General features: G+C 30.7%; 1 long non-coding RNA gene across 1 annotated transcript in view; it reads right to left on the bottom strand.

Annotated features, from left to right (window-relative positions):
• Positions 1-4,989, bottom strand: part of LOC139427112 (uncharacterized) — a 190,629-nt gene extending 185,640 nt beyond the window's left edge. The window contains exon 1 of the long non-coding RNA XR_011638257.1: positions 4,941-4,989. This is a non-coding gene — a long non-coding RNA (uncharacterized lncRNA). The remainder of the gene's footprint in view (positions 1-4,940) is intronic.
• Between the last annotated feature and the right edge of the window lie 10,093 nt (positions 4,990-15,082).

Raw genomic sequence — 15,082 nt, forward strand, 5'->3', positions numbered from 1 at the left:
CAATTTTTATCTACTTTCTTACTTCGATAGATTAACTTACGTTCATGAGAATTTATAAGTAAAAAATGACTAAGAATGATACATTAGGAGCCGCGTACGCTTCGTGCACGCGGTGTTTATGTGAGTTAGAGGGCCGATGTCTCCAAAATGCCCGGGCCGATTTTAGATCCCAGTCCGGGCCTGATTAGACAATAGCTTGAATCTTCTTACTTTATCTTACTACTTTTATAAACTTATGTCCTATTTCAATTTGTGTGTTACACTTTGATACACTGATGATATTTATGGTATTTACAATGACTAGCTCGCACTTTATTTAAGAAATAAATGTATTTACTTTCTGCATATTAGATTTCACTAACAGGAGAAATGCGATTTGCATATCAACTTACTTACGATATCAAAATATGCATATCATTTATAACAGCGCATTAGATATCAGATGCATTGATGTTTGTGGTAGGTGTTTGTCACATATGGATTGTGTTCACAAAGGGTAGATTCAATTATTATGGGTTAGATTAGTGATCTTATTAGCAGATGATCACGAAGGATGATCGACATCAATAATGGTAAAACGTGATGATCTTCTATCAAATACACCTAGTTAATTTACAGTGCGTAAGCGATAGGGGGATGTTTCATATTAGTACAGTAAATTTATTCGAGTAAACATTCTCAGAACAAATAAACTGTATTTGCTTTCAGTTTGGGGCAGAGAACATACTATATCCCATGTTAGGGGAGATCATGAAGAAAATTTCAATGGACCGTTAGTAATAGAGACATATTCATGTCTGGCCTAATTAAAACTTCATAATTGATGATTTAGTTAAGAGGGTATGCTTTAAAGCTTGATTAGAGATTGAATTATGGAGTGACTATGATTAAGCTTCTGTTTAAATAGGGTATGTTTGAGATTTTAAAATTAAGGAAAGCTTTATCAATACATTTTAATATTATATCTTCTAAAATATATGAAATTTTTGTTGGAGTTGGAATAAATAATATGGATTATGGTCTAAACGTAGTTTAAATTCAGATATAAACTTATAAAGTGGAGAAAGCATTTCAATATTTAGAAAAAAAAGCAAAATGTGTACGGAGAAAACTGGTACAATTGCAGGACAGTAATGACATTTCTGGTAAAAAAATTATTGTAATAAACCCAAATATACGATATTTAATCTATTCATTTGGTAATTTTTCCGTTCTTATGATAACGGATCACCGGAATTTCTAGTTTTAAAAATTATAGTTCTTATTACCACAGATTTATTGAAAAATATAAAACCGAAATATAAATGAAAAATATAAATTACCCAATTTTCTTATTACCATACGCTTAATTAAAAATAAAAATACTGAAAAGTAAATTTAACGGAATAAAAGATTTTTATGCCATGCCATATAAGGTATGACAAACTACTTATTTTACCACATTTACCGAATTTCATCCCATATTATCAAACCATGTTTCATTGTTAATTTTGCCAAAATAGTTACCAAAGCACTTCAGAAAAAATCCCAAGCTTTTTGTTGTTGACATAGAGCTAGAAACACTGTAAATTTTACCACATTCTGGTGATTTTGAATATACTTTTTTCTCAGTGTAGGTAGTTTAAATAAAAAACATATATAGTTCGTTAACAAGGAGTTGGCACTTGCCTCCGCCTTCATCACGTAGCACCCGACGATTTTATTTCGCCATTTTCGGGTGAAAGATGTGAACAATCCTGAACAAGGTTGTTGTTTGGCGATCGTATGACAAAAATATTTATTTCGCAATCTTTCTGTGCATTTTTTAACATTAAATATTTTATAAATTTGCTGATATTTCTTTTTTTTTTTTGAGTGAATAGTTTGTCCTTTGAGACATTTTGTTGCAATATATTCAATTGGCTAGAGTAACGAAAAATATAATCGCAGATCATAAAGCGAAGTGAGTGGCAAAACGAATTAACTGTTTACGTTTGGCGCGCATTAAGGGTTGTCTCAATTTCAAGCTCGGAGATGATACTAGCATTTCATGGTAATAGCATTTCAGGTAAAAAAAAAGTCTATAATACTGGTAAAGAGAGCCGCTATGGTTCAGGGGATAGAGCGGTCACCTTCCAATGAGGCGAACCGGGTTCGATTCCCGATCGATACGAATTCCGCATCCGGCTTTCACCGACCACAGTGCTGACGTGAAATATCCTCAGTGGTAGATGGATCATGGGCTAGAGTCCCCTTGCCATCAGTCTAACCGTGGGAGGTTCTAATGGTCTTCCTCTCCATGTAACGCAAATCTGGGTTAGCTCCATCAAAAAGTCCTCCACGAAGGCAAATTTCTCCCAATACTCCATCCACGAGTTCCCTTGTCGTCTGTATTGGGTTCAAAATTACACGGCTACGGAGTTGAACATTAGTAGTCGTAAACCCATAAAATTGGTTCGGCTGTTCAACGATGGTTATAAAATATAAAAATATAAAATACTGGTAAATAAAACCAAAGTATACATTATTTAACCCATTAGTTTCGTAATCTTTCCGTTCAAATGATAGTGGTTCACCATTCTGGAAATTCCAGAAATTCTTTTTTTTCAAAATTATAATTCTTATAATCTCCATTTAATAAAAAATACGAAACTTAAAAGTAATTTTAACCGAATAAATGCGTTTTATGCCGTGCTGTAAGGTATCATCTTAAAATTGCCAAATTTTTTCTCAGTGTAATAGAATAAGACTGTAGCTTTGGTATTTAATGCGCAGATAATATGTTAACTGCTGCAAAAAAGAAATNCTTTGCCCTACCCAGCCACTCCCTTTCAGCGATTGGAAGGGGGGTGTCAAACACGATGCGAGGATGAAAACTACATGTAACCGATTTTTGATGATATTTAAGATTGTTTTGATTTAAGAATTTTAATTTAATTGTATTTAAGCATGTTTTCAAAATAAAATTACATGTGTGGTGCTGGTGCGGCTTCGGGTGACGTTTCTCAGCTCTCGGTTAACATCTATTCCATGGAAAATTGCACAAACAAGAGAGAAATAAACTACATTAAATAAAATTGACGTAGCTTAATCTTCCTTGGGAGGCTTCTTTTATTTGATTCTAGGACCGATCCGCGGCCAAGGGGTAGGGAACCACTGTCTGGCGCTGTTAAAAATGGGCACTCAAATTTTATGAGCCTTTCTTCATTTTTGATTAAACCGTTTCCTAGTATATGTTCCGAGCGAATATTTCGTCAAAGTAACAAAATAACTATCGTTACTTTTTTGAGGAAACTAATTTCATCAAAAAGAAATATTTTGTCATTCTATTTTTTTCCATAAAAAAGAAATAAGAATACCATGTGGCACTCGTAGTGCCCCAGAGTCGCTAACGAGTGATATTGCTGATCATTTTTCCGAGGGTGCCACACAGGGAGATCCTTGTCGCTTTAAAAACACAAGGACAGATGGAATGGAAAGAAAAATTACATCCATGCTCGAAGTGGGATTTGAACCCGGAATTTGCCTGATATGAAGCCAATTCCTTGACCAACAAACAGGCCGGTGGGCTTGTTTGGTCAGTCTAGTTTCGATCGTCCTGCCTTCATTCCAGTTAAAAATCTCCCACAATGTACTGCGATAAGGCTCTAAGTTGAGGAAACATTTTCGTCATTCTTTAGAGAGTTTACGTTTCGTCACAAATCAGGTGATTTCGTGACGAAATGATTCTCAAAATTAACGAAATACAGCTCAAGGATTGCTGAATCGTCAAAAGTGAGAGTTTTATTTCTGAGAGTGGGAGTGCCTTAAATAATTTAATGTTTTTTTTTTTTATCATACTTCTTTAATTCAATTTAAGCGTTTATCACTAAAGCAACTATGAAGTAATTAATGAGAAGCTTAAATATTTTAATCGGAAATTGCAAAAAAAAAAAAAGAAAAAAAAAGCCAAAATGAAATCTTCCTTTTTGATAAGTTTATTATATAAAAAAGGAATAATCGATATAATTGTAGAGCCTAGCGGTGCTTAACATTCATTTTTGTTGAAAGGTACGAATCATTACGTATCTTTTCCAACAAACAATAAGATTGAATCACGTTTTTTTTCAGAATAACAAGATGCAATAGGAAGGAGGTTGGATGACTATTTATTGGCAATCTTAAGCTTTATCTTTGAATATCATCTTTATTTTATCCTTAATAAACGACAAGGGTCTTTTCAAAGTGATTCTTATATATCAAGATCTGTTTAAACCAGCTGTGTTTTCATTGCCGGGAGTATTTACTGGTTGATTTACGCGAGCTTATTTTTCATGTGAGTTATTAAACTTCGCTTCCGAAGGAAAAACACAGCTCGTAAATGTTTGGCACTTTTCACTTTCCATTCATCTTTAAGCAGCAAGAAAAATTTTACCGCCAAAATTTCTGTAATAAAAATACTTCAGAAAGGTTTTATAAATAGTTGGCGACTTTCTCAGCTTGTTTATGAACAGTTTTATAAAGGAGATGCTATACTGTTATTGTGAGGTAGGCGTTGGGAAGCTTTTCAGTCTAACAAGTCACCACAATATTATATTGATAAATAGTAAACTTTTCTAAGGTCATATGAAAAAAGTATGTTGCGCAAACTGAAAGGTAGTCTTATTTTTTTCCTTTTATTTCTTTATATATACAGCCTGACCTCCATTTCACGAAGTCGCTAAATCCCGATAATAAGTTCGTTATAGGGAAAATTCGTTAAACAGAAAATCTTATTTTAAGATACTTAAACAACACAAAACAGATTTTAAATTCATAAACATTAGGCATAATTAAAATAGCAATTGATGCATCTTTATCTTGTAAACTAGTATCTACTATATATTTCATAAGTCTTAATCATAAAAGAAATTTGCATAGAAAGCAGGAATAGAGAAAAACCTTATCCAGGATTACACAATCATGCTACATTCATTTTCAACCAAAAAAAAAAAAAAAAAAAAAAAAAAAAAAAAAAAAAAAAAAAAGAAAGAGAGAAAAAAAAACGAAGCTAAATTTATGTAAAAATTATAGTTGCATTTATTATAGCAATAATTTTAAACATACATTACCGCATGTGCGTTCTTAAGTTTAATTGCTACTGATGAAATCCGTTAATTTGGATTGAGTTTTTCGTTTGCAATGTAAGCAAGAGGGGAAAGGGATATTTTACTGTTTTCTCTAAAATAACTTTTGGAGAAAGCGGTAAAACATTACATAAAAGCAGTGGTTTCGAAAATTAATTCAAGTTCATTTCCCCCATAAAATGCTTTAACAAGTTTGAAATGTTCTAAAATATTTTGGAATGGAGGGAAAGGGAATCTTGAAGAAAAGTTCGTTAAATAGAAAATTCACTTCGCTATTTGGAAGTTATTTTACGAAGAAATTTCAAAACTGTTCTCAGTTTCTCGAAAAAATTTGCAAAATAGAGAAATTCGCAAAATGGAGGTTCGTTAAAAAGAAGTCCGACTGTACTTATATTCTTTTAAAATAAGGCATATGCATAATGACATAATGGTTAGACAGATTCACATGGTAATTAGTAGTTGTTTTTAATGTCATGTAAAATTTTAAGCTTTAGTTTATCAAGAAATTGATAGATAAATTTTATATTCAAAGCTGTAATACCATTATAGGCAATATTTTTCATGTGATTTCATTACATAAACGTAGTCTTAAAGAATTTTTTACTGTTTCATTAAAAATTTTAATCCTTATTTGAAAGATAAATTTTTTTTTGCTTCAATAAACTAAAAAAGCCTCGTATCAAACTTAAATTTTTCTTTTATTCTTTAAGGTTAAATAGATAGAACAAATTGGGCTAATTCACGCCAGTGGAACAATCAGAAATAATAATTTTAAGCAGTTTCTTAGGAATATGAATATATTGATTTTTAAGAATTTATATTTAGTACTGGGATATTTCGAGCATAAGTGCGTAGTTACAAAATACTTTTCCTTGGACAAATATATTAAATAACTTCATGCGTCACTGGTAGGTCAAAGCATTATTTTTTTTTAATTAAAAAAGAATTTCAAATATTTATGAAGACAAAAGCTGAATGAATAGCGAAAAGAAGTTGTTGAATTTTATCTTACAAAGTTAACTAATTAAAATAGAATTGATATGAATAAAAAACAGCTGATCCATAATTTTTTTTCATATAAGCTGATGAAAAATAGCTTGCAACAACAATTTTCTGTTAAAAACACCAAACTGGCTAAACCTAAACAAAATTTTAAGATGAGAAATGTTTCTTGTTTCTCTTGTAAAACTTTTGAAACAGAGTCAATCATTTGAAAATAATTAAGTTAAAAGATTACGCTCAATAAGATAGGAAAATTGGAGATGAAAACTTTTTTAATTTTAGAAAATAATTGAGTTTCAAAGAGAATATGGAAAGGATAAAAATTATCAAAAATTAGTTCATTCGCTTAGTAGAACTGAAATACGTTCGCCTTTCCTTCAGAATCGCTTATTAGCTGAGTCCAAAAAAATAGAATTTGAAAAATTTTCCCTTGTTTTGTTTGAGGAAAATTGATCGATAGAGTTCGATAACGTTTTTATTTATTTTTTTACTTAATTATTTTTAACTTTTTAAGTTCAAAACTTTTTTAGTTAATTTTTCAAAAAAAAAAAAAAAAAAAAAAAAAATTAAAAAAAAAATAAATAAATAAAAAAACTAAGCAAATAAGTTTAAGAGTGCTCAATATCAAGAATCTTGTATTAATAACCTTATTACTCTGAGTTGTTTTATAACACTTATAAAATTTGTTAAATGTTATTAAATATTATTTTTATCTATTAAAATACTTTCAAACAAGAAGAAATAACATAAAAAGTTAATTTTTAAGTAAAGATAATTTATTTATTAACTACTTTTTATTTCTATGTTAATAAGTCACGAACTAGACTCAAAGAGATAAATTCTAAATAAACATAGCTGCTTTTTTTAATAAAATTGAATTTTGAGCTGGAAATGGTATGCTAGAAACGTTTCTTTTTCTTTTCTAATTCTAACTGATTTGAAAACTGAGTTGAAAATCTTTGTGCATAATTTTGTGACTATTGTTATTAAAGAAAATTTCATGAGAAAATATTTAATTTTATTTTTGTTTAATAGTAGTGCATGTTTTTTCATTAAAACATTCAGATTTCAAGTATATGAAATATGTAATAAAACGGTTTAGACACTTTTCATTTTATAGTTTAAAAAATAATATATTGTATAAAAATGCAAAATTCGTTTTGAAATACACTTTCGTAAATTGTTGTTTAGAAAACGTACAGATATATTTTTGAATTTTTATAACGTGGAAATTAGTACGGCCGAAAGTTTAAAATGTTTTTTTCTTCCTTTTTTTTTTTTTTTTTTTTTTAAAGCTTTGAAGATAATAAATTACTAAGTGCGGCTTGCACTGACCATAGTATTTACGTAAATTTTCTCAATGGTAGACACATCATAGGTTAAAGTACCATTGGCTTTAGGCTAACCATGGTTGGTTTTCGTGGTTCTCCTCTCATTCTAACGCAAATGAGGGTTCGTTTCATCATAAAGTCCTCCACGGAGGTGAATTTCGCCCAATACTTGATCTAGGAGTTCCTTTATCTTATGGATTGGGTTCAAAATTATAATACAGGGCTACGGAGTTGCATATTGGTAATCGTGAACTCAAAATTGGGTCAGCAGTTCAACACCGGTTTTTAAGGAAATATTATAAACGAGCAAATATTTTAGAAATAATATCGAAGTTTATGTATAGAAAGATGTCTTTTTCTAGGGATATCATATTTTAAAATCAAATAATTTGTATTAAATTTCTGAACGTTTTAGTTTACCCCCATTGAAGGGAAGAAATTAAAAAAAAAATAAATAAAGAACGAAACTAACTAAAAATATAATAAGAATAACTAAATTACCATGATATCTAAAGAGATAAGTTATTTAAAGTTTTTAGTTAAATTTTTTAAATTATGCTAAGCCGATATTGTTAATGATTTGAACTGTAGCTACTATTCTATTATTCTTTCAATAATTTTAAAATAAACTATGTCTATGAAATTTTTATTTCCTAGATCTATGAAATAATGGCTTCTTTTCAAATTTGTATTATCTCAAAACATTTATGCTTATCAAAATAACAACAGCGTAGCATTACTATTGAAATTTTCCACATGAACCTGCCTCAAGCAGAATTTTCTTTTAATGATTTCCCTGCGGATTTCATAACAGTAACGAACTAAAAGAAAGTAGAAATATGAACAAAAAGTCGGTCAATAATCTTCAATGTTATTCAATTTTCAAACTGTCTATCTTTATTTACTCGTTTTTTCTTCCACTCGATTTCATTGATGGAAGTGGATATCCTTACCTACATACTTTCATCTTTTACTTTTCTTTTGTTGTTTGATTGTATGGATAGGTATTACATACAAGTTTGGAGTCATGGCTTCAATAGAGATCACTGAATCCTTGCATACTGGAAGAGAAGGTCGAAAGAAAAGATAAGGATATCATAAAAATAATCCGGAGAAGTTTGTGATAGAGGAGAAAGCGAACATTGTACCAGATGTTATAGTAAGTAAACAAAAGGTTGCAGTACTCTTGCAGGCGGGGCGGGTACTGAAGGCAGAGTAAGAAATCTAGAAGGAATTAGTTAGGATAAGATTCCAAACTGAGTCAAGATTGAGTCGGGGCTACCAGATTGAGAGAGCTTAAGTAGAAATGGAGCATAGAAAAAATGATTCAGGGGCTAATCAAACATTGCACAGGACTTAAAACTCTTGGTTTTTTTTATTGTTGAAAAAGATTTTCTTCTTATACTCGAATCAAGAAGTAAGTTTTATTTTATAGCATTTTCCTATAAATTCATACAAGGAGAAAAATATTGTAGAAAAATTACCGTACTGAATGGTAATGAAAATTTCGATAAAAAAATCGTAATTCTGGTTAATAAAACCAAATAAATAGTATTTAAATCTTCGATTTGGTAATTCTTCCGTTACCGTAATATTTAATTTTTCCGTAATTATACAAGAAATTTTAACTTTCAAAACTACAGTTCTTATTACCACATTGTTAGTAAAAATTACAGTACTGAAGTGTCAATTTAACCGAATAAATGATTTTTATGCCTTGCTCCAAGGTATCATGATAAATTTACCAAATATTATCACATATTATGAAATGATATTTAATTGTTCAGTTTACGAAACTTACCTAAACCGTACAGTAAAAATAACCGACTTATTTGGGGCTACCATAAGCCACAAACTCGCTAAATTTTATCATATTCTGGTAGTTTTAAACATACCTTCTCAGTGTATATTGTGTCAATATTGTTATTATAAACGATAAGATTCTGATTGAAGTACTGGTATGGAGTCTTTTAACAAGTTATACCACAAATTCTTCTGTATAAATTTTACACATGAACTTAAGAGTTTTATTTGCAAGAATAATTTATAACCTTTATCGAATATCGTACATTTTAAAAATTTTATTTATAAACATTTCTATGTCTTTAAACAGATAATAACCCTTATATTTCTCAATAACTTTAATAAGAAGAGCAATAATTAGCGTAGAGCAGCCAAAATGTATCGTACGTATGGTTTTTAATGTCCAAAACATTTCAGCATTTAAACCATGCCGAAAAGGCAAGAGAATCCTTGATCAAGCAATGGGATTAAACCTCTTTTGAGCTAAATAACATCGAATTCTCCCGTAGTAAAACCAAGGGCAAAAGAACTCTAATATTAAATATATTTACCACTGATCTGTTTCAGTGTCAGCTGTTGTTGTTGTGGCTTATTCCTCAAGGTCTAGTTGCAGACTAGACAATGTCCAGAAGGTCATGAATCCTCAAAAAGTCATATACAATAAGATATATAGTTATAAGGTCCTCATGCAAAAGCCCCAAGTATTGGAGGAGATGTTTTGGCGAGGCCTGTGTTGACGTGCGCCAAGTTTCAGCTGTGATCGGTGTATGCTGAGAAACGGGTACCAACCAACAATTACCCCCGGGATTCAAACCTCAGACACCTCGATGGAAAGCAACCAGTCTGTCTTCTTAGCTATCTTTGATAATTCAAAAATATAAGGCGAATGAGAGAAGTTTTTTTCAGTTATCATTAATATTTAGCTCATTTTTTATTTAGAAAAATAGATATTAATAGACGCCCGGTGGCTGAGCGGTAGCGCTTCGTGCTGTCGTACCACAGGTCCCTGATTCGATTCTCGAGCCGGGCAAGGTTGACTCAGCCTTTCATCCCTTCAGTGGGTCGATAAATGAGTACCAAGCATGCTTGGGAACTAAACACTGGGGGTTCTGCGATCGGTTGACCACCTGACCAGAACATCTGCTCCTGCACCCCAGAGCTCAAGGTCAAGAAAACTGAGGTGGGCACAGTAGGCCTTTACCCTCTATGGGCTGTCGCGCCGCTGAGTTTAGTTTAGTTTTAGATATTAATATCCAACTGCTAAATTAATATACTCTCATATCATTGAACACAGAGGTATTTTACTGTGTTTATTTTTGCTAAGTTATACACAAGGTTTATGGTTGCTAAGTAACAATGCAAAAAGTCGTCAAACTGCAACCATGGAAAAAAATCGCATCTCGAACGGACATGAATATGTTTTATCAAATTCTACTAAGTAGCCTAGTAACAAAGTGGACTTGGTGCTTATCCGCTTTAAAGAGTCGTACAAACTTCAGAAACAGTTTCCTCAAACAGTACCTATTTTGAGTACGTATATTATTATAATAGATACTTAATACCACAGCACTTATTATCAATCACCAGCAACATCTGCTTATTACCAGAATTAATTAATCCTCACTGGTAACAATAATTATTTGATAATTTTTTACAGGCTTCCCAAAATTGATAAGTACTGAAGAATTTGAAAAAAACCATTAATCTACTCCAATACTTGATCCAGGAGTTCGCTTGTCTTCGGAGTTGGTTTCAATAGTACAAGGCTAGGGGATTGAACATTGGTAGTCATATGCTCAAATATGGTTCAGCTTTTCAAAGCTGGTTTTAAAATTAAAAAAAAATTCGAAGTTCTTTTGATAATATAAGTGAAGATGTTTCTGATAAGGCAACAATTATTTAGAAGTTTATGATAAGTTGATAATCTTTACGAAGTTTTTTTTATAAATAAACAATTACTAAGATGTTTTTGATTACTCAGTAATTATTAAACTATTAAACATTTTAAAATCTTCCAGCTAATATTTGGCAAAGGAACTAAACAGCTTATATATATATATTTATTTATTTATTACTAAAATGCTTCATTTAGTAATTTAGTTAATGCTCACAAAAATTTATTAAATTAAGTTTTTTGTGTCAATGTTTTTATTTTTATTCCAGCTGTTAATTAAAAATACGTTCTCTACTTGCTACTTTGTGAAAACAAAAGCTTAGTTAGGTTTCGGCAACAGAATAACAAATGAACATAGCACATCACATAAATTTGATCTTTATTTGATATGTCACATTAGCTGAAACTATTTGATCATAAGAAAGGTACACTGTTGCCACTAGTATCAGTGTAATTGTTTATATAGCGAAGAATAAGGAACGGAAATACTTTTGGTTTGATTAAGTTAGTCCCTTATTTTTCTGATAAAGAAACTACTCGGTATTATTGTGCTGAGGATATCGTTTTCAATCTCTTTTTGTTCTGATTTAGTTGTTTTGTAGAAGAAAAATTACAATCGATCAATTTATCTAAACTAAAAAGAAAACAAAATACTTAAGTTCAATTTATGAAGTACACTACAAAAAGTATCTAAGAGTTGATAAATTTATTTTGTTTTTGCTGAATGAGATTTTTGAGAATGTTTCCAATCAAAAGACGGCAAAAGAGTGGCATTGTTTTTATCTCAATTTGTTCTTGAGATTTAATGTAATGTATCTTATTTTATTTATGATGAAATTAAATCTTGTATACCATGAATGATACATGAATAAAATTGCAATTTGATTTTATAGTTTAAAAAAACGTATTTATTAATCTTATATTTTTATTTTGTTCTTTAATGATTAAATTGCAGAAAAAAATAGTTAGAATATATATTTCGATTTCTTATTAGATGATTTAATATATCAATGCAAAAAATTATCCAGTACCCAAAGAGAATGAAGAAAATTATCCAGTACCCGAAGAGAATGAAGAAAATTATCCAGTTCCCGAAGAGAATGAAGAAAAATTTGACCAAAAAACAAGTCTAAAAAAGTACTGCGAGGAGTTCATTTAACTTAATGCTAAGATTCAGCTGAAATGACCATATTTGGTCAATCAAACAGGCAACTCTATCACCACTAGTCGCTCATCAGATACTGCAGAGACTCAGGATTGCAAAATGAGTCTCCGTTTACACCTGACCTGGGTCGATTCAGATTTTCATATATCCTGTTCCTGGTAAAGTAATTTGAATGGAAAAAAATTCTTCTGTGGAATTTATCTAACATGCCTTTTTCGCTTTTTTAGAGGAAAACCACGAAGTCTCTGTGAAAAGGAATTTAGAAGTATGTAAAATATTAAAAGAAAGTTATCAATATACAGTACCCTTCCAAATTATTAGGGACACTTAAAATTTCTAAAAAATTGTCATTTCTCAAAGTATCATAACTTTTTCAAAAATGAATCAATTTTCATAAAAATTTCAGGATATCATGTTCAGGTCTTCTACTTTCATCTAAAAATTACTAATTTAATTTATCTCAATTTTTTACAAAAATTTGCACTTTTGAACAAAGCAATTTTTAAAAAAAAAATGTCAAGTCTGACAAGTTGCTACTTTGTAACAAAATTTTTTGCATAAAAATTATTATTTACACATTAAAGTACAAGTCATTAACTTTAAAACGCGCTAAAGTAAATGACTTTATGATTTTTTTTTGACCGAGATATGAGATTTTGAAATTTTTTTTGTCATTTTTTTAGAAATTTTTTAGAAATTTTAAGAGTCCCTAATAATTTGGAAGGGTACTGTATATGTGGAAAAGTATATTATCATTGAATAAATTCTATTTTAAAGGAAATAATTTTTCATTTTATTTGGTACAAATCATTCAAATCATTGCAATTACTTCGTATAAAACTCTCTTTTTCATATAGTTTTTGCATAAACAAATTTGTTTATCTAAATCAATTTCTGTTTCTCAAATAAAATTATCTTATATTAGGCCATCCTCAATCTGTCAAATGAAATTGAAATATATAATGTTATATTTTGGGAATATAATGCAAAATTACTTGTTTTTATACATAATTATTGTTTAACTAAAATAGTATGAAAAAAAATTCAATAATAGAATAATTAGCTAGATAGGTTTAGATTGATTGTTAAAATCACGCTAGAGTTACACTAATGAGCTATTGGCAACGGTCTGTAACTCATTCTTAATGATGACTTGAAGAGGTCTTACGGGTCGGAAGGAAGATGGTGATCGTTAATTCAGTGTCTCCGCACTGAGCTCCCCAGCCACCTAACATTGCGTGTACTCTTCCCTCTTAAACTAAACGTGGCTATTACTATAGAGTGAATTCCAAATGATTGGGGACATTGCAGTCTGTTCTGCCTCAACTACAAAAATTCGAAGTAAAGTTATAAGTTCGCAGGAAAGTAAATTTTCTCTTATAAAGATATTTATTTAAACTTAATGCTTTAAAACTGTTCTATCCTTCTGAATTTGATGTAAAACAACTCAAAAATTATGTGAAGGAAAGATTTTTTAAAATTTGACACCAAATTGAGCTTTCATATACAATTTAAAGTGCGTACCTAAAATCGAAACACTTATAATATGAAAAGTTTACCCTAGACTTAACCGCATTCACAGCCTACGCTAAGTATTGTCGCTTCCGAAAACACTAATATTGGTGCACCTTTTATATAGTCTGTAGAATATTTACAATCGATTCAAGTTTGCGTGATTTTGTTGTTGTTTTCGCTGCTGTAAACACTTATAATATGAAAAGTTTACCCTAGACTTACCCGCATTCACAGCCTACGCTAAGTATTGTCGCTTCCGAAAACACTAATATTGGTGCACCTTTTATATAGTCTGTAGAATATTTACAATCGATTCGAGTTTGCGTGATTTTGTTGTTGTTTTCGCTGCTTCAATACATCTGCAGAAACAAAAGTTTCCAGTTAAAATATGCATGTATGATTTTATTGTGCGTAAAGGATATTTATACTTGAATTTTTAAGTGTATGTACATTTTACTAAATAATTGTATAATGTATAATTTCTACCGGCTTCGATTCGGTTAAGCCTAGTTCCAGTTTTTCTTAATATGCTGTATTTGCTATGTGTATGCTTGAATTACAAACTTAAATTATTTTAAGAATTATATATGAATCATAAATGAATTATTTTCACTTTTTATTGTCTCATTAAAATAACTTCTGTGTTTCTCATCTCACTGTAATTTTAAATTTCAGTGCTAATGAATATCAAAAATGGTGGCAGCTACTTTACATGAAGTAGTGTAAAGGAACATTATTGATGTTTTACAACGCCAGGAACTCTCCTTGGTTCTACACCAATTTAGCGTAAATTACTTGCCACCATCTTTGGTGCTAATATACACCAAAGTTTTTTACAGTGCACTTACAAAGCGTAAAAAAATTAATATTTCATGCTTAAAATATATATATATATNTTACATTATGACCACCCTCCATCTATAACAATGGGCTCGCCCAGGTTTTCATGGTTTCTCGCCCAGGAATAATGTTTTCATGGGGCACATTAGGATCCATAATCCTCATAGAACAATCCATGACGTCTGTAAGCTGTAAGTAACATAGTTGCAGACCAGGTTCACCCATTCATGCCAACAGTCTTTCCTGCTGGGGGTGGTGTTTACCAACAGGATAATGCACCATGTTATAAGGGTCGAATCGTCATGGATTGATTCGAGGAACCTTCCAGTGGCTTTCAAGTCAAGTCTTGGCCCCCTAATTCACCTGACCTTAATCCAATAGAGCATTTGTGGTCCTACTTGGAAAACCAAATTTGCGCTGCCACGCTATCCCCTAGCAATGTGAGGGA

Source organism: Parasteatoda tepidariorum, chromosome X1 (assembly GCF_043381705.1).
Source record: "Parasteatoda tepidariorum isolate YZ-2023 chromosome X1, CAS_Ptep_4.0, whole genome shotgun sequence".
NCBI lineage: Eukaryota > Metazoa > Arthropoda > Arachnida > Araneae > Theridiidae > Parasteatoda > Parasteatoda tepidariorum.